This window comes from Hemicordylus capensis, chromosome 1 (genome assembly GCF_027244095.1).
Source record: "Hemicordylus capensis ecotype Gifberg chromosome 1, rHemCap1.1.pri, whole genome shotgun sequence".
NCBI classification, from domain to species: Eukaryota; Metazoa; Chordata; class Lepidosauria; order Squamata; family Cordylidae; genus Hemicordylus; species Hemicordylus capensis.
The window spans coordinates 265,088,935-265,111,830 of record NC_069657.1 but is presented as its reverse complement, the minus strand read 5'-3'; the positions used below and the strand labels follow the sequence as shown (position 1 = coordinate 265,111,830).

General features: G+C 44.5%; 1 long non-coding RNA gene across 1 annotated transcript in view; it reads right to left on the bottom strand.

Annotated features, from left to right (window-relative positions):
* The window catches only part of LOC128337253 (uncharacterized), a 58,176-nt gene that overhangs the window by 18,112 nt on the left and 17,168 nt on the right, over window positions 1-22,896 (bottom strand). Inside the window, exon 3 of the long non-coding RNA XR_008312220.1 lies at window positions 20,274-20,368. This is a non-coding gene — a long non-coding RNA (uncharacterized LOC128337253). The remainder of the gene's footprint in view (window positions 1-20,273; window positions 20,369-22,896) is intronic.

Genomic DNA, 22,896 nt, shown 5'->3' with positions numbered 1-22,896 from the left:
CCTCTGGGCCTGACAGAGCTCCGGGGGGCAGCCGGCAGCCTGAGAGGCAGGGAGGCGGCAGGGCATCCCGGCTCAAACAGGGCCTTGAAGGCTGAGGGTAGCACAGACAGACAGGCAGCTCCTGTGAGGGGGAGGCCCAGCACAAGGAAGGAGGAGATGCATCACAGTGACATCAGCGATGTTCCTCAAGGTAAAGGGAGGGGCTGAGCAAGGGGGGAGAGGGAGGAGGGGAAAGGGGATACCACAGCGGATACACACTTCATGGGGCTAAAAAAGAGGGGTGGGGCTCAATTAAGGGCGGCTGGAGTTGTGCAGCTTGTGAAGGAGCATTTAAATAGGGAGATGGCTAGTGATGAAGGACAAAGGAAGGGGAGTCACAGGCCTCCAGTTAGGGGCTGTGGCAGTGACCCATACACACCCAGGAGGAGGACTAGGGGGGTGGGCAACACCCTCCCCTGGTTTATGAGGCCTGACGCCAAAAACTCTCCTTGCCACTGGGGGCAGGGCAGACCCATTTGGACAACTCTTCAAATATATAATCTAGAAATAATCCATATAGCAGACCTGTAAGGTAAGCCATGATGGTCATTCCCCTTTCATAGATATGGAGCAGCTTGCCTGATGTCATCTAATGATTTCATGGCAGAGGTGTGATTCAAACTGGGGTTTCCTAATTCATAAAACCACAATGTCATCCAGGTGATCTATGATCATAACTTGCAAGTTATTTCAACTTTAATGTTTAAGTTATTTTTAAACTTTAAAACAGGCGCAAGGTGCTTAAAATGCAATCAGAGCAGTGATGCTGGAGGAAAATAGGATGTTTCCCCTTCCCTCCAGCCATTTTAGCCAATCTAAATTGCCTACATTGCTATTCAACCCATGAAGGTGGGGGAAAGACAGATTCAGAATCACAGCCACTTATTTAGTCTTCTATCTGTTTCCAAAAGAGCTGGAAATGATCCTTATGCATGCATAACCACAGTACCTGCGGGTGAGAGGGAGGTATCAGCATATGCGGGGTAACATATCATTGTGAAATTGTTGGAGCTAGGACCCTGGCAGCAGCAGCTCTCAGCTGCAATGTCTTATAGTGACCAGTGGGGGGCGGGGTTAAGGGTCATGGATACAAGTGCTGGAATCCTCCCCTCTCTGTTCTTCCAGTGTTAGTCTCAATTTTGTCTCTGCAGAGATGTTTCAGTCTCTCTCCCCTTTCAGCCTTAAACTCAGCTTTCCAATCCATTTGTAACTTCTAAATAAATCTTTGTTGTTCTTCAAACTTAAAGAACTGTCTCCAGACCTCTTGCTTGGCCGAATTCTCCCTAAACTGGCTTTGCTCTGCTCATGGGAATTGAACTGCCATTCCTCCCCTACAGAAATGATATGTCATTTCACAAAAATCTGAAGGGGGGGGTGCTAAGGGGGCAATCCAAAACTGCCCCCAAACTGCCCCACCTCCAGCCTCAGAGGCAAGATGCCTATGAATACCAGTTGCAGGGGAGTAACAGCAAGAGAGAGGACATGCTCTCAGCTCCTGCCTGTGGGCTTCCCAGCAGCATCTGGTGGGCCACTGTGTGAAACAGGATGCCTTGGGCCTGATCCAGCAAGGCTGTTCTTATGTTCTTATGTAATGGAGAAGAATGTTTGTGAACTCAGAAAGCACTTAGACAACCAGGTGGGTGGACCTCTTGGAACTCAGTGGCAAGGAGGGGGAGAAGGAGGGCTTGAACAGAAAGAGTGGGAAATTCCTCAGCTTGAAGAATGCTCCCTCAAGATCACAACCCCTTCTGCTTCTGAGGGGGAAAGATGTCTAAAACACTCACCATGCACAGGCACAGGTGACACAAGCACACCAGGGATATACTGCAACATTTTGTTTCTGGACCATACGTACTTGTATTTCTTAATTGTGTTGAGTAAAGTGCATGGAAACATGGAGATCAATACAACTAAAATGAAAAGCTTGGACAATTCAACCCAGTATATACATTCCCAGCTGGCCAGCTCTGCAGACATCTGTGGCTAGCCTCTTGATAATGCCCTCCACCTCCATACATGAATGAGAATGGAACAGACAGGGGCTATTCACTGATTTCTGTCTGCTCTAGAACTCTCTTCTCTCTGCAATCTACAAATGGCTGAGCCCAGTGATGCAGGACGTGTTTTCATTTTTAGTACATTTCATTTTATTTCGATGCAGTAAAATGCTCTGAGTCTCAGGAAAAGGGTGGGATATAAATTTAGCTGACTAACTAAATACACTTTGGATCATGTTAAGTACTGAACACCTAGTCTTGTCCGTTCTGGTAGTCAAATTCCACTGAACTCAAAGGAGCACTAAATCACCAAGAAAGAAAGAAAGTGGCACTTGGTGCAATGGAGAAGGACAGCACTGGGGCCAATTTACGCCCCTGCAACCTCCTCTGCTTAACATGGAGCTGTGGGTAAGAGAACATATCACAACATTTGGCCCCTTTTTTACTGTGCATTATTAAAATGAGCCATCTGGATTTCTATTTCTCTCCTTAAAAGCTATGTGTGAGTTGTGCTTGCCAGAGAGGCACACCTGGGAATATAATGGGGGCTAAGATAAGTGTCTTTCCATATGGCTAACTGATAAACTGTTCATTCTACAACATTCAACATTTAGGATAAATCGAGTGCTATTAAGTGCAAGCAATCTAAAGCCAAAGTAGGCCAATGGTGATTTCATCCTATGTTTTTAGTTAGCCATTCTTACATATTTCGGGGCAAACATATTTATTACGACAATGGTTAGGTAGATATTAAAATTTATGTTTGGTGGGGGAGGGAGCGCAGTTATTGATACTTCCTCAGGAGAATGGAACCAACCCAGCATTTCTGTTCAAAAACGTGTGCATCAACAATTACCAACAGGCTCTTTCCATGTGTCAATTCCATGTGATTAAGTCTCTGAACTTTGGTGTGTAGCCTGGCCTACTTCTGTGCTATGGTGTGGGCTGTCTACAATAACTCATATTGTACTTATTCACCAGCAGCCTGGTCTTACCCAAGCTTACTCAGAAATAATGATCACATTTCAGTGGACCTTGCTTCCCTAAGTAAGCCTGAATGGGATTACAGCTGAGGAGTGCGATTCACCCAGATCCCTTACCAGACATAGGACTCTGACGGCAACCCAGAAGAGAAATCAACTTGCTTTACCTATAATGTGTGACATATCGTGGCACCAAATCAACAAGACACCACACAACAACTTCTGTGATTACAATTCTAGCTATGTCTTCTATGCATTACAACACTTCAATGAGTCATGCTTTGATTTTAACAACATTTTTAAAAAAGAAAACTTCATATGAGAGCAGAACAAATGAATATAATATTTGATAAACGCATTACATACAAAATAACTCATATCAGTTTGAAAGCTGCATGATATCTGCAGAGTATTTTCCCTTTCAAATCCCTCTGCAAAGCTCACCGTTTCCATTAATCCTTTGACTTTGCTTCTTAGTCCTTGAGCCCTACTGATTAGAACTCCGGGGGAAAACAAGATTGGCAACACAAACACCCCTTTTGTGAGATAGGCATTGCAGAGCTAAGAAAGGCCTCTGTTGCAGGGATACAGGTATACAGGTGGCCCTCATTATCCACAGACTTCATATCTGCAGTTTTCTGTATCCACAATTGGGTCTTAGTTTCATGATCCATCGGCAGCAAAACAGGTGAAATTCACCTATCTGCAGTTTTAAATGGCCAGAAATGACCTGGACATGACTTTTGATGACATTTTTCTGGCCGCCATTTTCCAGCAGAGAACCATTTTATGGCTCTTTTTAAAAAATAAAGATTTTTTGGTGAATATTTGACCATTTTCAGGGTTGGGGGTTGCATTGCTGGAGACCTGGAGAATAAGGTACTAACCTCTTATTTCTGCCACCCTTGCTTTTTTGCCCTCCCCCTTTTTGGATAGGAACCTAATCCCCCAATTCCAAGGTTTTGTTATTTGCGGCTTCCTATAGGCAAGGGCCACTTGTACTTCTTCCTGGTGTGTGCCTGACATTTAGTCAGGATGTTGGCCGCTGTGTTTAACTCAGCTCTTTAAATGCATATGTACTATTCACAATTAACAGTGCCAACTAACAACTGTCTAGGGCAGTACTTTACAGGGAGCTACATCGATGGAAGGGATTATATATTCTCAATACCTGTTATTTTGGTGAACATGCTTCTATTATGCAAGAGCAACAAAGAAAGGAACAAGAAAAGGCCAGGTAGCAGATGGATAATGACAACAGAGTTAAAGCTGGGCAAGGAATCTCATGGACATTCAGCTCTGGGACAGAGGGATGGTAGAGTGAGCAGCAACATTCATCCTGACTGAGAAACAGCACCAGTGCTCCTCAAGCAGTACTGAGGAAAAGGGAAAATAATGGATGCTTAAAGGCTCAGCATGACACAGCTCCAGGTGAGGTAGATAAAGATGGCCGAGTTCCTCCATTCCTGCTTGCTTATTTATTTATTTATTTATTTATTTAGTTAGTTAGTTATTTGATTTCTATACCACCCTTCCAAAAATGGCTCAGGGCGGTTTACAGAGAGAAAGAATAAATAAATAAGAGGGCTTACTGTCCCCAAAGGGCTCACAATCTAAAAAGAAACATAAGATAGACACTAGCAACAGTCACTGGTGGTACTGTGCTGGGGGTGAATAGGGCCAAATTTGGCTTAAAGCCAAATTAGCACCCAGTCAGATTTGCACAATTATAAAACTTGCACAATTATTTTTTTTTAAACACCCATTTCTGATAGAGTTGAAGTTGACATCGTCAAGAGCCTGGAATAAATAAATAAAGCACAACTGAAGAGGTGTATCAAGGCAAGTGGGCAATCAACAGGCCATTTTGTCTTCTGACCCACTCTGTTATACCATGGCAGCCATGGTGCAACAGAGAGCTTCTTTGGAGCAGTGTTATATAAGTAACAGGGTGACAGCTGGAATTTATATTTTCTAAAAATGAGGAACCGCCATTATTTTTCTCTTCCCAGAAGCCTAGGATTCATCCTGAAATCAGTGCCTGACAGCTTGTGAGGAGAATCTAATTAAGTCTGTGCCACTTTTCCAACACTCCATCTTAAGACTGTTAAACTGCAGGTGTTGGGCTCCAGCTTTCCACTGCCCCCCCCCCCTTTTGGCTTTGCTTAACATCTAACCTAATGAAGGATTCTGGAGTACTTGAAAGCTCATTGCTCAAGGCTTTGTGTCATTCTGGTTGGTCTTGCTAAACATATTACTAGATGGAGGCATTTGGATTTCTATAAAAAGTTGACCTAGTGTCTCAGACTGCAACCCAAATTTGCTTTGTCCAGGCTAGCATTTTTAGCCTGCTTTCCAAAGGGATTTCCAAATCACCACCTCTCTCTCTCTCTCTCTCTCTCTGTGTATATGTCTCTATTACAGTTTTGTATTCACAGTGTGATATAAACCAAATTCACAGCACATGGGAAGGAATCCTAGGGGGCCTTAATGGGGGTACATTTTACCGATTTGTCTTGAAGCAAGATGGCAGCCACTTGTAGTACAGGTAATATCTCCTTGTAATCCATGTGCTGACAGTCACAAATTCAAACCAAATTCACAGCACATGGGAGGGGATCCTGGGTAAGTCACCATATTAAAGAAGGCGGCTCTGTTACTTATTCTCAGAACCACTAGTTTTTGCAGATAGGTCATAGGCGTAAAGGTATCTGACCTGGATGGGCTTCAGAGTAATAAGATTTTGATCCATTGGTTCCTACCTGATGCCACATTGGGAGGAGGAGCAGCCATCACCAGGAATGGTTATGGAGATGCATATGTGGGATGGTTCATGAGCTGGAGCTTCCCACAGTTCCAGTGCTCTTGAGGCCACTTAGCATACAGTACCTGTACAAAACCAGAACTCCAATGGGCGGGGGGAGAGCACTTCCAAGATGCTGTCTAGCATGCTAGGAAATACAGGCAAGGAAAAAAGAAAACCATGCGTCGAGTAGCCACCTTCAGAGATAGACAACAGAGAAATATGACTAGGCTAAAGTTCCATTTTCAATTCCAGGTGCAACCTATAGATGTTGCAACACAGGGATTTTTCTTTCTTTCTTTTAATTCTTTTTCAATATGAGAGCAATCCCAGGTGAGTAAGAGAGGTTGTATCTGACATTATAATAATACCAAAAAATTTTTTTTAAAAAAACCTTGCACTTGGTTCCAAATAGCTGTCTTACTCCTTATTCCTCTCCATTGAAATTTATTGTTGCTGAAAGTCTCAAGTATTTTAAAGTCTGCCAAAATGTAAGGCAAGTTGCTCACAGGTGAGCATTACCAGTACCAGGCTGAGTAAGTGCTCATGAGAAAATTAAAGAAGGAAATGCTGTAAAGGACAAGCCATTTGTTTAACTACTTACAGTGACACAAGGAATGTGTGATTTGAACCCCAAATAGTAAAAACAGGCAAGTGGAATCCCTTTGTTATATTGACTGGATCAGCACAGAAATGCCAAGCAATTTCCTATCCCTTTTCTACTATTATTTCACCTGAGATTGTGGCACTTTATGTTTAGTGCTATACAAGGTCAGTGAGGGCCTGTGCTGATCTCAAAGACAAATCTTACACCCAGTTCTGACACATATGCCTCAGCAGCATGAGAAGAATACTGTTGGTCAAGCTGAGCATCTGTCTAGTCCTGTACCCTGTTTCTGAAAGATGTTTTGGGATGCTATCAAGCAGGGCATGAAGCCCTCACCGATTCTTTGTCTTCTAGAAACTGGTATTCAGAGTTACATTGCCTCTAAGTGGAGGATGGTCCTTATCTGGCTGAAGTTATGCAAATTTCTTTTTGCCTTTTAATTAACTGCTCCTTTCCTTTTCCCTCCTGCGCCAAAGGCATCATCTCATACTGCACAGGAGATTGCAATGGCAAACCCCTCCTGTATTCTACCAAAGACAATCACAGGGCTCTGTGGGTGTCAGGAGTCGACACCAAGCTGACGGCACAACTCTCCTTTCCTTTCCTTTTCCCAGTCGGACTCAGTAGCTGGTTAAGGCATTGGGAGTAAAGGCAAGCCTGATCAGGAGATCAGGAGAAAAATAAGATGGTTTACAAGTTTAATTTTCAAAACAAAAGTTTCTTGTAGATTCAAAACCAACATAAGTATTCATACGTTTTAATTAGATGATGTTGATAACTCTCTTCTCAGTTCCTTATGGGTAGCAGCTGTTAGCTGAGACTTAGTGGCTGACATGCTGTACAATGTGACATGCATGTTGAAATGTAATGTATGAATCTATGGAATTCAATGCAATGCAATGCAATGAATCTATGGAATTCTCTGACATGGGATGTGGTGATGGCTTTAAAAGGGGCTTAGACAAATTCATGGAGTACAGGTCTATCAATGGCTACTAGTCTGGTGGCTATCGTCCACCTCCAGCCTTAGAGGCAAGTTGCCTCTAAATACCAGTTGCAGGGGATCAACAGCAAGAGCCCCTGGTGGCGCAGTGGTAAAACTGCCACCCTGTAACCAGAAGGTTACAAGTTTGATCCTGACCAGGGGCTCAAGGTTGACTCAGCCTTCCATCCTTCCCAGGTCGGTAAAATGAGTACCCAGAATGTTGGGGGCAATATGCTAAATCATTGTAAACCGCTTAGAGAGCTTCCAGCTATAGAGCGGTATATAAATGTAAGTGCTATTGCTAAGAGAGAGGGCATGTCCTCACCTCTTGCTTGTGGGCATCTCAGAGACATCTGGTGGGCCACTGAATGAAAAAGGATGCTGGACTAGATAGACCTTGGGCCTGATCCAGCAGGGCTGTTCTTAGGTTTCTTGTGTTCTTAATGTTTGTGCAGTTGGACAAGTGCATTCCTGAACAAGTGCACATAACAGTGTGGCCATTATTTCCATGTGTCGCAGAACTCCATTTGCTCATTATTTTTGCTTGTGCAAGAGCACACTTGTGTAACTGTGCAGATGTTATGTTGAAATGCACATGTAACACTGCACAGTATGTCAACCAGTGTCTTCCCATTTTCAATGTTAAACTCTGAGTTTGCCCTTCTGGAGTTTTCCTAACTCAGCTGCAGGCTTGTCTGTTAAAACAGGCTCCTCGTGACATAGCTACTTTTTACAGTATGTAACTGTATAATCTTGAAGCAAGCTCAGGCTTACCCTCTGAGGTAACTATGTCTCACCCTCTGGAAGTTGCTTGGAAGGTTTTAAAAGACTGTTTTCCTTTTCTTCCTCATTCTTACTTTGGCCTGACATCAGTTCTTTTTTCCTTTTAATCTTCCCAGCCTTTCCTTTTCCTCTTCCGGACTTGCCTCTTAGCTAACAATTTCTCCTGTCCTCTCACAACTCAAATCTCTTCCACTGCATCTGCCTCCCTGGCACCTCCAAGAGAGGGCTGAGAGAGACTCCTGCCTGCAACCTTGGAGAAGCCACTGCCAGTCTGTGAAGACAATACTGAGCTAGATGGACCAAGGGTCTGTCTCAGTGAGGCTATTCACATGTTGGGGCAAAATTGGGCTAGCAGAGGTTAGCCCGATTTTGCCCCATCGTGTGAACCACCGGGCTCGACTGTGAGCCCGGTGGTTCCTAGGTGGGTAACCCGCCTAACTACCCCTGCCCTAAAACCAGGTTTGCTGAGCAAGCGCTCCGCAAACCTGGTTTTAAAAATTGTGAGTAGCCACAGCGTGGCTCCGCGCCGTGGTTGCTCATGAGGAGACTCCTGGAGGGGAGGTGAAAAGCCGCCTCCCGGCTCCGGGGGTCTCGCCAGCATGCCCTGCGCACTCATGCAAGGCATGCTGGAGCTTGCGGGGGCCAATCGGGCCCTGCTCCCCCGCCAGCCCCCACTGGCTCCATCACGGAGCCAGCAATCGTGTGGGTGGCTGATCCGGCTGCCCAGGGCTCCCACCCGGATCGTCTGCAGGAAGAGCAGGCTTAGCCCACTCTCCCCACTGTGCTTCCTAAACCGGGTCTCACCAATCGTGAGACCCAGCTCAGTATATGGCAACTTCCTATGTTCCTATGTTCCTAACTGCCTCAGTTGTCATTCTTAGCTGCTGAATACTGTCACAACTCACGACAACTTATCCAACCTATAGCCACACACCCTTAGTAATGGCACCTTCCTAGAAACCACAATATTCTTATAGCCACTGCAGTACCACTACCAGAACCACATTAGCTCTTTGTTCTCTGTGCTTTCCTCAAAACACTTGATACTTCTGAACATGGCTATTTAGCTGCTGTGGCCAGTAGTCATTGACCTATCTAGCCTTCAGGCATGTGTCTAATTCCCTTTTAAGGCTATCAAGGAGAGTGGCCATCACTGCATTATACCATACCACCAAAGCGAGTGGCCATCAAAGTGAGTGGTTATTCATCCCACACTGAATGGAATTTGCAGTGGCAACAAATTCCATAAATTAAGAATGTGTTGTGTGAAGAAGTATTCTCTTTGCTTTAGCAAATGTCTGCTCACACATCCCAACAGATGCCACCTTCGAAGTGGCTCTCCCTTCCTTGTGAGAGAGAAAAGGCTCTGTCCCTCTTCTATGATGATGCTGGCCACCTGTCATTTTGGAAAGCGGTTATTTTACAGAAAATCTGTGCATGATTAATTGGGGGTGCCCATTCAATCAATCAAAATAATTTTAAGTAATTAACCAGTAAGTCAGCTAAATCTTGCAACCCTGATCAAAATCTATAGAATTCCTACCAGTAAACAATTAAATGAGGAAAGGGCTTGCATGAAAACTGCTGGAAATTTTACATAAATATAGAGAACTATACCTAGATCAGGAAGGACAGAGTCAGACACATTCTCTCAGCTCTTTGACTGGCTAGACAAAGCTCATGAGCATGACTGGAATAACTAGACAGACATGATGTATCATAGCCATAAATAAATTAGAACTTCAAAGAGGTGCTGTTATGGAAGCTGCTGTTAAAAGTTGCCAATAACAACATTTAAGATTTGGGTTCAAGAGTCCAGCCACAAAATAATTTCAACTTTTCCATGACTTAGTACAGAACTTACAAGTGCTATGCATCCGGCCTACGTAGAAGACCGAGACTGACCAAGATGTCTTAAATCTACATATACTGATGACAATGAGATAGGAGCCATATCCTCATGTTATGTTCAACATATATGCAATCTGTGTGTACATATATAGGTCTGGTTCAGATGTAGCACGGAACTGCGGGTCCAATGGACCCACGGTTTGGCACCCCCCTCCCCCCGCTCTCCCATCCGCATTCGGTCGTTGGGGAAAGAGGTCTCTCTTCAGTCAATGAGACTGCAGAGAGGCGGGGGGATTTTCTTTGAAAGGAAAATGTGGGCATTTCCCTTTTGCAGCAGCTCCCAGCAGCCAACTGCCATGTTGGTAATGCAGAGCAGCAGCTACAGGGGCTGCTTTGTGTACATGTGCGGCTAAAGATGCACCTAGGCCATTTGCCCCCTCTCCCTCCCCCGCACACACACACACAGCGCTGCAAGATAAAACTTATATCATCTCATACCACTATATCATTGTATGATACCATTATAGTAAACCACGGGCACCATATATATTGCAATCCCCAAGTTTTTGTGAAAACAGTGCCATTTACCACCATGTATTCTGCCAATATTTAAACAGCAGTGACAAACACAGATTAAATCCTGTCACTTAAATTAGCTCATGCCACAATATGCTTAGGGAAAGGTTGGAACTTTTTTTTTTTGTGGGGTGTGTGTGCTATTTTTAGAAGAAACTCTGTATATTTTCCCCTGACCTACAGATACCACATTTTGCATGGATAATCCTGCCACTTAAATTAGCTGAATACATTACTTTTCACACCATAATATGCCCCGGAAATGGTTGAAGCTTAAATTAGCTGAAGGTTGAAATATCTGGAGGGGAATGTTTTTAGAAGAAATTCTGAATCAGACACTCTCTGGCCTGAAGAAACAAATTGTGTGTGGACAGTACAGCCACTCTCCCCTCTGTTTGGAGCCTGGGAGTGAGAACTAGCCACAGCAAAAGCAAGTGTGTGTGTGTGGGGGGGGAGAGAATCCAGCTCTTCGTCCAGCCCATTCCCACCTTCACCACTTGCCTGGCAATCAGTCCTCCCTTGTCACCAAAGAAACCCCTTCCTCCCCACCGCTGGATGGAGGAAAACGCTCTCCCTCTCCAATTACTGTCTGTTTGCCAGCGATGCTCTCTGTTCCTCCCTCCAGGGGCGTAGCAAGGTTGGAATGGGCCCAGAGACAAGATTTTAAAATGCCCCCCCCCCAAAGTCCAGGGCCTCCGCATACCCCAGGCCCCCAAGGATTTAAGTCTGATATTCCAAAATAAGTATGCTGCCTGGAAATACATTTCACTGAATACACACACGCACACGTCACAATATATAGTGATATACATTGAGTACTATACATTTGTTTTACTTTTAATGCCTAGAACACACTAGAAAAATGAATGATTAAAATGGACCCCTTGCTGCAGATTAGCAAAGGAGACTTTCAACCATGCAGGGTGAGCCTATGTTTGTTTTCTCAGAATTCTGAACAAATTCAGTCAAGTTCGATTCCAGGAGGTTTTTCACACAAGGCTTTTAAAGCCCTTTAACACACACCTCCTCTGGAATAGTGGTGCTGCATTCACTTGTTGGCCAGATTTACCCTGAGGTCCCTGCAAGTTATTGGGGAGCAGTTCACATATAAGAAAAATAAAATAAAAGCACCACACATGCTTCACAGTTCTCACTCAGACCTTCTGGGTTGCAAAACAACTTGAACATAAGTGCATTTATAAATGAATGAATGAATGAATGAATAAAATAAATATAATACTGTTTCTTCCAGAAGTTTTTGTAATTTTCTGCCATGAAACAAGCCACTTATAGGACTTTTTAGATAGTTTTTTTTAAGCCAGCAAATTTTCTAAGCTGTTTAAAAATAAATATTCAGAGACTTCTCAGTCCCTCCCCCCCCATATCGAAAGCCCTATGGCAAGCAGATCCCTATATATCCGGGCGGGGGGAGGTAACCACAAAAAGGAGTTCACACTCTACCTGGCAAATGCTGGGTTCAGCAGGGCAGCAAGGGGTCTTCTGCTGCAGAGAACAGTGGTGGCCACTCTGGCTGCCTCCTCCTTCCTGGCTGGCTTGGGCCCTACTGGAGTTCAGGCTTCACAGAGGCCTACACGAGGCCTCCGTGGAAGCCCCGCCCACCCGCCAATCAGCTGAGAGGCGGGAGAAAAGGAGCTCTTGGCAGCTTGCCTGCTGCTTCAATTGCCGGCCAGGAGAACAAGCAGGAGAGACAGCGAAGAGGGCAAGTGGCTGAGGGGCCTTGGGGCTGGGCAGGGGGCAATGGGGAGTCACGTGAGGTGCCTCTGGGGGGCCCCTCCAGGCAGTAGGGCCCCCAGACAACTGTCTCCCCTTGCCCGATCGTTGTTACGCGCCGGCCTCCCTCGTGTTTTCGTGGGCCACAGCAGTAGCGACAATCAGAAAGGGGCCGCCAAGTGCCAAGACGGGTCTAAACTCCCTTCAACTATTTAACTAGGTATCTGGGCTCATGTATAATGAATGGCTCAGCCCCAGCCTCCTGCCTACTCACTCAGTCGCTCACTTGTGGCGCTAAGGGGCCTTGTTTCCTTCTCCCTCCAGAAGCACTGCTGAGCTCCCCCTGCAGGCTGCGGCTGAGGCTGGATAGAAAATGCAGCCAACTCAGTGCAAGGAGAGAACCACCAGGGTTCTGACAGGCGGCTGCCAGGGGCTGGCTACAAGTCAGCCCTCTCAGCCTCTGGGCCGCAGCTGCACAGTGTGTGAGGAGATCAGGTGGGCTGTGAGTGGGGCGTGGGCTGGCCACAGCCCGCCATCAGCACGGTTGAGCATTTGCCTCAACTGCCTGGTGGCGAGTGGCAGTGCAGCCACCCCCGGCCGCCAGGACATTTTTGAGGGAATTCTATGGGGGCCAGGGGGCGTGGGTGACAGGACTTCTGCCCAGGAGTCCGGGGGGGGGGGGAGGCACCCCTGTGTGCTGTTTTGCATAGCTCCTTTCCTCAAAATAGCTGGAATAGGGCTGGGCTTGCCTTCTGCCCCCTCATGACCAATCAGAGGGCGGCTGATGCTATAATGGTGACCTCCAGTCAGCACAATGCATCCTGGGATAGCTCTTTCAATCCTTGGAGGACCCCAGCTCCCACATTCCAAAACAGAGGTCATCGCTGCGTGTGTGCGCTGGACTTGCAGAGCCGAACATATGCTTGTCTGTCAGTACCAGGCAGGGGCACACCTAGGTCCAATAGACCTGAAGGGCTTCGGAGCCCCACCCCGCTGCACTGCCCCCACCACGAGGCCTCTCTTAGTTTTTTAAAAAAATAACTACCTGCTGCCGCCCGCCACTGCTCCTGCCCCCAGAAATGGGGGCTCCAAATGATATGGGGGCTCCCCAGAGCCTCCCTGCTGCACCAATGCCCCATGCCAATATTTGCCATCTTCACCGCTGGGGTGGGGGGTGAGTGGTCAGCAGAGCAGGCCTCCCCACTGCATTGGCAGCCTGTCCAATGGGCATGACTGCACAGTGTGAATATGGAACGGCATGTGCCAGTGACATCATGGCATGTGACACTCCATATTCACATGGTGCTGGCGTGCCCACCGGACAGGCCGCTGCCATGTGGGGAGGGGGAGGCCTGCCCTGCTTGCCACTCACCCCACATCCCCCGGCTGTGAAGATGGCAAATATTGGTACATGACAGTGGGGCAGCACCTGGGCAGGTGTGGGCTGGGCGGGTGCGGGTGGGGCAGTGGGGCTATGGGGAAGCCCCCTGATCATTCATAGGCCCCGCAGGAGGCCACAGACCTGGTCCCCAAGGTTTGTGGATAAATCCACCTCTGGTACCAGGGTAGAAACTCTTTCCCCCACCCCAACGTCCCCCAGATGCTTGTGTGAAAGGCCTCAATGTCTGAATAGTGCTTTACTCACAAGTCAAAACATTTAGAATTGCATCCCAAATGCAGCATCTGGCAAGGGCTATGAAACAGCATCTGATTTATATCTAATAAGGGGTACAGACAGCTGAAGTAAGCCCCGTTTGGGCAAAGCACAGGAGAGTGCTCTAAGACTAACACTTGCTTTCAGAAATGTGATTTCCCTGTGCTCTTTTCTCCAAATCACACATTATTTCTCTGATTAAGACAATCGTCTATCTTGATTCAAGATCAGGAGCTTTCTTATTAAGTTCCTTCTGGGTCATCTACAGTTACAAAGTATATGCTGAGGCAACACACTCTGGGAATCTTGCCTGATTGGCTTCGTGGTTAGCATGTTATGCTGCCAGGGCAGGTTGCTACAATTAGGGGTGTGCAATTTGGATTTTCTGTGTTTCGATTTGTAACCGAATCGAAATAGCCCTGATTCGATTTGGATCCGAATCTGACCCATCCGAATCACCCTAAATTCGATTCAGATCCGAATTGCGGCTGAGCCGAATCAAATCGATTCGGATTTTGGATCTGTCCTGTTAATTTCCCCAGATTCCCAGCTTTCATTTTTAAAAAAAAGCTAAGCTCTAGCCCTTATAGAAGTGGAGTTATGGAGCAAAATGTGTGGTCACTATTTTTTAAGTGTTCGGATTCTTTGGTGTATAATAACTTTCACTCAGTGAATCCTTATGAGGATTCATTACACACCTTCATTTCTTCTATTCATTTAGACTGTCTTTTAGGCAGTGCCAATTGTCAACTGCCATGTGCCAACTACACCCCACTCCCACCCACAAGGCAGTGAGGTACTACTCAGTTTAAGTTAAGTGCCTAATGGGTAGAGGCTACCACCCAAATTGCAGAGGGATTGGGCAAAGGGCTGGTTTTTGGTGGTTGAAGTTTTCCATAGGAAATCATGTAGGTTTCAGCAGCCCCATAACGGGGGGGGAGGTGCTGGGGTGGCCCAGAGTGAGTGGTGGTGTACTGAACAGAGGGTGCCAGCCACCCCCATGGGTTTCTAGCCCATGGGGTTAAGGGTTCTGTTGTTTCTGAGGTGTTCTGAGAGTAGTCTCTGGTAGCAAATGAGATTTTCAATACAAACCATGAACCCACTCTCATTTGCTACCATAGAATCTACACTCAGACCACCTCAGAAACAACGGAACCCTATACCCCATGGGTTAGCAACCCCATGGGAGTGGCTGGCACCCTATGAGCACTACGCCACCACTCACTCTGGGCCACCCCAGCGCCCTCCAAGTGCACTTATGGGGCTGCTGAAACCTCCATTATACCTTATAGGGAAAAACCTTAAAGATGAGTAAACTTCAACTATTCACCAAAAACCAGCCTTTGCCCAATCCCTCTGCAATTTGGGTGGTAGCCTCCACCCATTAGGTACTACCACCTCACCACACTCTTCCACCCCAGATCCCATTTTATGCCCCAAATCTTCCTCAAAGACACTAAACCTTCAACTATTCACCAAAAACTAGCCCTTTGCCCAATCCCTCTGCAATTAGAAAGCCAGTGTGGTGTAGTGGTTAGAGTGCTGGACTAGGACCAGGGAGACCCAAGTTCAAATCCCCATTCAGCCATGAAACTAGCTGGGTGACTCTGGGCCAGTTACTTCTCTCTCAGCCTAACCTACTTCACAGGGTTGTTGTGAAAGGGAAACTCAAGTATGTAGTACACCGCTCTGGGCTCCGTGGAGGAAGAGTGGGATATAAATGTAACAACAACAACAACACCATAGGGGCCACAGAAATCACCATCAGCCAATTACAAAAAGCAGCTTTACTGGAAACAGACTATATTCTGCGACGATATCTATAACAATTGACAATAAAATTCAGCCATCCCAGGTCCTTGGGAAGGACTCAATGTCTGGATAAAACAAACCAGTCAATAACACCTGTCCGACTGTGTAACCAAGAAATAATAATAATAATAATAATAATAATAATAATAATAATAATAATAATTTGGGTGGTAGCCTCCACCCATTAGGCACTACCACCTCACCACACTCTTCCACCCCAGATCCCACTTTATGCCCCAAATCTGCCTCAAAGACACTAAACCTTCAACAATTCACCAAAAATCAGCCCTTTGTCCAATTCGGCTGCAATTTGGGTGGTAGCCTCCACCCATTAGGCACTTAACTTAAACTGAGTAGTACCTCACTGCCTTGTGGGTGGGAGTGGGGTGTAGTTGGCACATGGCAGTTGACAATTGGCACTGCCTAAAAGACAGTCTAAATGAATAGAAGAAATGAAGGTGTGTAATGAATCCTCATAAGGATTCACTGAGTGAAAGTTATTATACACCAAAGAATCCGAACACTTAAAAAATAGTGACCACACATTTTGCTCCATAACTCCACCTCTATAAGGGCTAGAGCTTAGCTTTTTTAAAAAAATGAAAGCTGGGAATCTGGGGAAATTAATAGGACAGATCCGAAACCCAAATCGATTCGAATCGAATCAGCCGTGATTCGATTTGTACCCTAATCTAGCCAATGGACCACAGGGGTGATTCGTTTTGTTTCTGAATCACCTGAATCAGCTAGATTCGGGTACAAATCGATTTGCATCCGAATCGATTCACACATCCCTAGCTACAATGCCATGAGAATAAACTTCAATGTCACCTCCCCACCCCCTGCCATTAGCTTTGTGCACAGTTCAATAAGTGACATAGGAAGAAAGTGGGTAAGTGATGAGTAGGAAGGGCTTATGCCGCTGTGTCAGAGGCAACTGAAAGCAAACTTATCTTTCTCAGTGTGTGCACAAGAAGTCATGAACTAATCTCCTTCCAGTGCTTCTCTTTTTCTCTACAAGAGAAAGTGCTACCTCTCATTTCCTTGCTTTTATGCCATTAGCTCCACCACCCTGTCTCTTTCCTTGGTGCCTTTAATTGCCTTTAATCTCATTCTGATAAGACGTTTGTCATCTGATTGATTCACAATTATTTTTACAAAAACAAAAACAAAAACACATCCCTGCATTAAAAAAAAAAATCAATGCAAAGCTAAGACTCAGTGCCAGGGTATATGGAATTCCAATTTAGTAACCCAATAATTTGCTGACTAACATGTATCCCTGCTCGAAGTTTACCAGAACACACTGGAAAACTTCCGATTTAATACCTCTGGGTCTTTTCTTCTACTAATGCAATTTACTGAAATACTAACAGGGCAAAGTATGTTGCAGGAAGAAATAACTCATTTTCCCAGGACGTCTCAAATGGCTATAGAGCCATTGTATTGATCATACATTCAGCCAATGAATGAAAGAGTGTGTGCCGGCCATAGTTTTACTCCTGGACTCCTTAAAACCTACATTCCATCTGAGGGAATCTCTGATCTCTTTTGCAGCACTTAGCCTCTGGTTTTCTTAAACGACATAATACATTTTGCAAATGCTCACCATTGCATAGCAGTAGTGCCCTATAGGACAAAGAAGCCCATTCCGTATAACAAGGCATTTCTCTCTATGAATCCTGAAAAGAGCAAATCTTATAATATGTATCTCACGTTTAAGAGGCTAGTCAAAGTAAACATTATTTATTCATTTGATTACTTACATCCATCTTACAGTTCTCAGAGTTTAGCTTTTTGTTAATAACTTTTAATTTGAAACTTTAAAAAAAAATATGTAATTTTAAATGTGGTTTTAGCCTGATCTTTCAACCTGTTTGACTGATTTAACTTGCTTAACTGTGCTGATGCCCTGCCCTCAGTTTGGTGATGCCAGCGGCAGGGGCATAGCTATAATTGAGCCAAAAGGTTCAAAGAACACGGGCCCCTAGCTCCTGAGGTCCCTCCAGCTCCATCTCTCCCTATTTTCTTCATTATCTCCCTCATTCGGGGGGGGGGGCTGCCAGAGAGAGGGATGAACATGCCCCCCCCTCTAGCTACACCCCTGGCCAGCGGCACACAGCTGCCGGAGATAAAGCTTTGGCGGCTAAGGAGGAGGGAGGGAGCACCCAGCCCTGAAACCAGAGCCTGCAGAATTGCAGTTGGATGAACATCTGCGATGGGATTCATGGTTTCACATATTAGCCAAGGGTCCATCAACCTCCAGTTTTGCATTATGTGCGAATGCAGCCAGCAAGTGGATGTGGATTGTGTGTGACCCAGACCTGAGCAGGCTGGGGCAGAAGGAGGTAGGCCTGAGGAGAACATGAGCCTGTCAGCAGGGCCTAATTGGGGGAGATGACAGGAGAGCTTCTGGGCTTTTTTACCCCCTTTTCTTTTCATTTTTCTTTTTTCTTTTTGTTTTCAGCAGCATTTTCTAATATTTCTTCCCAGCTTTAAAACGTATTCATTAATTTGGCTATTGGTGGGGCGGGGGGTGGGACGACCCCAAACAAAAAAACCTTCTATTTAAAAAAAAATAGAGAAGAAAACTAGAAATATTTGGTTTAATAAAAACTGTCATTCCGCCCCCGCCGATCATCTCTATTTGAAGCTGCCTGGAGCTGGCAGTTCCATGTTCTTGTAAATTAGAACTTTTTCACTTCTTTGTCTCGATTCCACCACTCCCACCCCCCACCCCCATCCCACTTTCCCTTAACTGTATTGCAGTAATTTGTTGCAGGTTTCATCATTCAAAATGGTTATTTGCATGTTTTGTTCATTTGATAATTTCTGACTTGCACACTAATCTAGTCGCTTTCAATTATTTTGACACAAAACATGCAACCATTTCAAAGGCAGGATTAAAAAGGACTAGTTCAGTAAAGTGACATATATTGCCTTGGCTGAATTCTTTGAGAAATATTTGAGCAATGCAATGTTTGTGAGAAGCAAATTCATTTTTTATGGTTTTGGAACTTTGGATAAACATAGGCAATCACACTTTTGAACATATCTATTTCCTTGTCCACTGGAACATATTATACCCAAGAGAAAAATGATACCTTGCCTTTCAAATAACTTGAATGGAAGCAAAGGGTTGTGTTAATATGTCCTCGCAACTCTCACCTTAATGCCCTTCGATTTCCACATACAGCATTTCAGACAATCTCCAGTAAATGGGAAGAGGGACTAACATACAGTATATCATCAAACATGTGTGGGTTAAGACGTGCTTGAAGGAAGAAAAGGCATATGGGAACCTGTTAGTCCATTTGGATGAAAGGAAATTACACCTGCCCTTAAAGGAAATGGGACTTAGCCTCTTCAGGATGCTCTATAACTCAAGCATGCCCTCAAATCTTGAATAAGATTTTTGTGTTCACTAACATAATAAAACTTAGGAAGAAATTTCTCTAAATAAGCCTACCTCCTGAAATATTTAATCCAGTTTGAGGTATAGGAGGAGAGTTTAATTTACTATAAATATTGAAGGACAGATGAATTGGGCCATATGTTACCAGACAGCTACCATGAAGTACATATCAGAAGCAGAGGGACAAAGTTGAATGTAATAAGAAAGCATATTCTGCCTCTATTTTTCCTGCTTCTTTTGATGCCATTAATTAATTATTATTATTATTATTATTATTATTATTATTATTACATTTATATCCCACTCTTCCTCCACGGAGCCCAGAGCGGTGTACTACATACTTGAGTTTCTCTTTCACAACAGCCCTGTGAAGTAGGTTAGGCTGAGAGAGAAGTGACTGGCCCAGAGTCACCCAGCTAGTTTCATGGCTGAATGGGGATTTGAACTCAGGTCTCCCCAGTCTCCAGCACTCTAGCCACTAGTTTTTCCTTGCAAGCAGGTCCCTTTCTTAAACATCTCCTGCATGATGAACCTCACCTAAAGGAATATTAAATATATATCCTATAGGAGAAGGTGGGGTGCCTTTTACAACTGGGGCAACAAACACATTTTTTAGTGATTTTAGGAGTTGCTGTGGTTGTGGCAAGATCTGGAATTTGTTGCTAAGTGTCATGTATTAGCTTGTCCTCCTTTTCAGTACATTATCTAAAGGTCCTTCCCTCTTCCCACTACATAACCATAATCCAGGATTAAACACCACGGCATGGTGTTTAAGGCACTAAGGTTTCAGAACATTTTGGTTTCCAGACATTCCTCAACCCCAGAATGCTTTACATGTGAAGCACATAAAACTTCCTATATAAAGCATTAAATACACCTTTTATTACTCTTGGTCCATTGGCATCTGTGCAAATGTGATATTTATAATTGTACATATCCACTTCATACAAGTTAAAATGTTTGCTCAGTGATGTATATCTGAAATGGAAAAAAGAAATACCTGTACGATCAACACTTTTGCCAATTCCAATGCTTACATGTATGGGTGTTTCTTCTCAGTAGTATCTAGAAGTACTTTAGTTGTGGGCATGTAAGGTGCAGCTGGTTGAAATTATAATAGCAAACCCAGATCCTGCAGAAACAGTTGACAGCAAACATCAGTGAAAAATGTGAGCAAAAGTGAACAATTCATTGCGAAAGAGTAGTCTAAAAAATAACACAAAAAACATTCCCTTCTGACTTCTGTTAGTGCTGATGGAAAGTGGCAACATATAAAAACAAAGTTTACAGTTGACCCGATTTTCATAGCAAGTGGAACAGATGGCAAATTCATCCCTACCAAACTTGGCACTTCTAACAAAAGGAACAATATGCACTGTGCTCCCCTAATTTTTCCCCCAGGTACCTTGCAGGTGACTGGAAAGTCTGATGACAAGAATGACTTGTCTAGAAGCCCCTGAGGTTCAGAACTGGTCTTCTATATGGTATCACTATTGTTTTAACCCATTACCTGTTCCCAACCAGCACCTGTTGTTATTATTTTTGGAGACCCCCTACTACCCTACCCCCAACCACCACCAACCAGGTATTGAGATTGTGTAAGAATTAGCAGCCTTGAGGAGCATGCTGCTAGAACCGGCCCACCTTTTAGTACCCATGACAAAAAGCAACTGACTTACATGGCACAACAAATGTTAGTTATGAAGCTGTTTTAGGTGCATTCACAATAATGCATATCACAATGTGAACAAAGAATTCAGCTGTCATCCAATGCTGTGTGACATGGTGGTTTTCTCAACTTTGATATTTCCATTGTTTTCATTAGTGAATAGACTTATGTTCTATTAAGCCCAAAATAACTTATATAGTAGTGAGTCAAATGTGAACATTCACTTCCCTTTGATGAAGCTTTCAGGTAGTGGTTCTCTTATGTTTAGCAAGGAGAGAGCAACTGTCCTTGTGTATTTCAGCACGGCAACTTCAGTGGCTGACTGGTATTTGTGTGTGTGTAGGTTGTGAGCCCCTTTGGGACAGGAAACAATGTTTTTCATTTTTCTACTATGTAGAACACTTTGAACTTTTTGTTGTTGAAAAGTTGTACATACACACATATCCAAAATAAAAAATAAACCATTAAGCTCAGATCTGATATTTATGAAGTCAAATAATAATGTTAATGAGTTACCTAATAGCATCAACCAAACAGTAATTCCTACTCAGAATTTTTACTTTTGTACTAGAAAGTACATATTTCAGTATTTCACATTTTGATTGAAAGCATGCAGACTCCTCAATCTGTGCTTCCCAAAGAGAGAGAACAAGATATGATGTGGGAAAGTATAGCCTCTCTCTGACTAAGCACAACTCCACTTCCTGCCCACTGTTTCGATGGCACTCTGGCCACATTTGCATGTAATGCAGAACCACTCCCCACCCCGCTATCCTGTCCAGATTTGGATGTCATGGAGAGCACCCTCTTTGTAGTCAGCGAGACTGCAGAGAGGAGGGAGAACTGGTTGTGCCAACTTCCTTCTGGCATGAAGGACAGCCTGCACAGCCAATCACAGCCAGAGGGAGGGAGGAGCTTCCTCCCTCAACTCCGGTCATAGTGAACACAGCCTGTGGTTCTTAATTTGGATGACATGCAGGCTGCATAGAAGCTCAGTTTGGGGTGACAAAACTCACTACAACCTGAGAGCTCAGATTAGAGTTTCAAAATCCAAACCTCTGGTGGATCACCTCGTGGAACCAGAGTTGCACACATCCAGTCATCATGATGAGACAACCTCTGCCCCTTAAACTCCGGTTCCACATTCCACGTGAATGTGGCCTCTGGCTGTACTACACAGCCCAGTGACATTATCTTCCAGCTTGAAAGGACTTTAGATGACATCGTTACAAACCTGCCAAAATGCCTGTGCCTTCTAGAAAGGTTATGGAAGATAGCCAGATAATGACTAGGTTTAATGCCTTTGTGACACCATACCTGACATTAGCTAGTTCTCAGGGAACATGCTGGAGGAGAGCTATGAAACCAAGAGAGGTATAGTACAAACTGATTGCCTAATTGCCACAGAGGACAATATGAGGTGAACACTGGCCCAGCTGCTTGGCAAAAGACACACTTCCATGGTCTCATGAGGAATCACAAGGGAACTAAGGAAGAAACAGGAGGTGGATGTCAGCTGAGCAAGGAGTAGGAGTGTGTGAAACTGGCCCCTCATTCCATGGGGTTTTCCACTTTTCTGTCCCATGTTCTTTGGAAATCCACAAAAACTCCATAGAGTGTCTTAGACATCTCTGCTTTTAGGAACTGCTGCTGGCATAAATCAGATACACATCAAAATACGCATCTTAATGTGCATCCTAAATTCAAAGGCAGTCTGCGGTACATCTGATGTATATCGACATATGGATGCTGTTCACTGCTTTCAATGCACATTTGGAGGTGTATCACCATTCTTAAGCCACTGACTAATTTGCACGAGAGTTTGCACATCTAGCTGCAGATCATTTCTGCCTCCCACAATAGAAAGTTTAGCTATTCTGTATTTTGAATAATTGGTTTGTATATTTGTGCGAAAAAGTCACCAGATTTTGCATGAGCAATCTTGCCACTTAGCTGAATGCATTACTGATGCATTACAAATTAGCTGAATG